We start from the raw sequence: 2,535 nt of genomic DNA on the forward strand, positions 1-2,535 counted from the left end.
AACAAAAAATACAACTACAAATTTCTCGCTTTTTTCAGCAGTGTTTCAAATAATATGATAATTCAATTAGCCAAGTGATACCCATTTCTGGTTGTCTAGTACTAATACTTCGCGTGAGAAAAGGTATTTGTGCAGTGGATTTTCGTAATTCATTGTGAAATCATAATCCTAATTTACCTAATAAGGTTCCTAAAAGGCCCAGTGATCATGTCTAACATCAGCTGCCACACCAGTAGAAATATGAAAGCATAATGTCATTTTAATTTACTTTGTTTATTCAAGTCTTTCAACAAAGCTACGATTCTTTAAACCAAACCTAACTTCGGACAAATGATAATTAAATAACGCCGATTCAACAGTTTACTTAGAAACTTTCATATTATAAATTTTGTTCACAAATATAAAAATCATCAAACAAAATTTATCTAATTTTCTTTTTCAATAAGGAGCAAACAAAGTATTCCTTTGTATATTTTGTAAAACGAAAAAGTTAAAAATCAAAACGCATCTTTGGCCTTAACTGCTTTAAATATAATAACCCACAATATTATTTCTTACTTGAACTTTCTTGGACTGTCATCGAACTCGGCATCCAGAAATGTTCAGCATCAGACTGTTGGCGGAGAGGTAGACACGGTTCTGCGAGTTGGCAATCTTAAGAAAAGAACGTGTTACACACTGCTCTTACAGCCACTCCAACCATGACAACATACCGTTCGAGCAACATTTTGCGCCACGAATCTTCTAAGTTTAAGATAGCCAGGTTTTGACTAACGTGGACCAGCATTTTCGCAGCCTCAGCTTCTCCTCAGCCTGGACAATCTTCTGCTGACGTTTCCTGTTTGGCACGCTCGACGAGAAAGCTGCCCGCTTTGCCTCCTGCTGGGCTACCTGTTTGCTTTCGACGGCGGCAGTGTATTCCTTTCGAAGCTCAATTCCGTCAGGAAACATCATCAGGATGATGTTGAAATCCTGCGCGTTCCACCAACTCACGACGGATCAGCAGCGACACCTGCTGTCGCTGGGTGATTAACTGTGAGGCGTTGAACTTATACCACACTCTTGAGCACTTCATTGCAAATTGACGGCAGAACCTTCATCGTAGTCAAGCCAAGCTGGCGGTACATCGTGGGCAGACGGAGGCGTCCGCCGAGACAGCACACGGGTAGAGATGTTCACCATCTACCGCAAATCCTTAGAACCGGTCGGGACAGATTTTCCTGGGGCGCGAACGAGATGTCGTACACGATCGGATACTGGAACCACGGAATTCTGAAGTGTAGGCCTTCGCTGAAGATATCGTCGCCAACACCGCCGATGCAGTTGAAAATGATTGCACGATGTCCACCATCAACTAGAAAAAAGTTATTGAATGTTAATCGATGAAAGGTAGCTAATTCTAAATCGATTTTATGGAATCAATATAGGCAGTTGCATCAGTTGTAGTACATATAGCCTATTCAGACTACAAGCTTTCATTACTTGATAAAAAAGTATTTTAATATGGAATGTCATTATAAATTATGTATGAACTTTGACATCAAGCTAATTTTTATCAAGTGATAAGAAGGTCGTAGTCTGAAAACTCTATTAATCTTGTCCTATTCTCACAATGCAACTACCCTTTGACACAATTATGTACATATTTCCCAATTCTTATGGTATGACTATGTAAATAAGTATTGTACTCAATAAAAATATAATTACTATTTAACTATATTTGGCATACATAGAACAAATACAATTTTATTAAAAATTGTAACAAACAAAATATTTATAATTCTTATTTTACAAATAGAATATAGGAGGAACAATGCCTATAAAGTTGATGCATTCTATAAAGTGTTGCATACAACTTCACTAGCGGCATGTTATGTAATTACAAATGCGTATTCTACATGTTTAATCCTGTTCGTAAAATAGTGAACAATATTAATAATTTTGGAGTTTTACAATTCTAGGAAAGATTTAGTCCAGTCATCACAATCTTTTGTATAGAATTGTCAATCCACAAAATATTGTAATCTCCATGTGAAATATTTCTAACACAAACCGTGCAAATTAAGGTTATGTCCTTACTACAAATGTAACTTTAACTAATTTTCATCCATCCACAATTCCATAAAATGCAATTCCTACCTGTGAACATGAGTTATTGATACCGTAAACGGTAAGCCCCGACAGCTGCCAGCAGCTTCAGGCCGGTAGCCAAACCAGGTGGACCACCTTTGCCGGTACCGGCCAAATCATTCAGCTTACTCTGGGCCATTTCGGATCAGCAATGCGTAATAAGTACGCTGTGGTAATGCAATATTTCAGCTGAAAAGAACCAGTGCGATTGAATATTTACTATGATGAATTGTAGAAACTTATGATGAAATAAACAGATTTTTCCACAAATTTAGCACGTACAAGCAGTACACGAACAGCACTACGATGTAATGAAAATCTCACACTTTTGAAGTTTTATCAATTCAGCGTTCAGCGGGTTATAACAGTTTTGCTGAATGCGGTGGAAGAAAGTCAAAATCATAT

The 2,535-nt window shown here is 37.4% G+C and overlaps 1 pseudogene; it reads right to left on the minus strand.

The window, feature by feature from the left end:
* Positions 1-554: 554 nt before the first annotated feature.
* LOC134222765 (prohibitin-2-like) lies at positions 555-2,269 on the minus strand (annotated as a pseudogene).
* Between the last annotated feature and the right edge of the window lie 266 nt (positions 2,270-2,535).

This window comes from Armigeres subalbatus, chromosome 3, assembly GCF_024139115.2.
Source record: "Armigeres subalbatus isolate Guangzhou_Male chromosome 3, GZ_Asu_2, whole genome shotgun sequence".
Lineage (NCBI taxonomy): Eukaryota > Metazoa > Arthropoda > Insecta > Diptera > Culicidae > Armigeres > Armigeres subalbatus.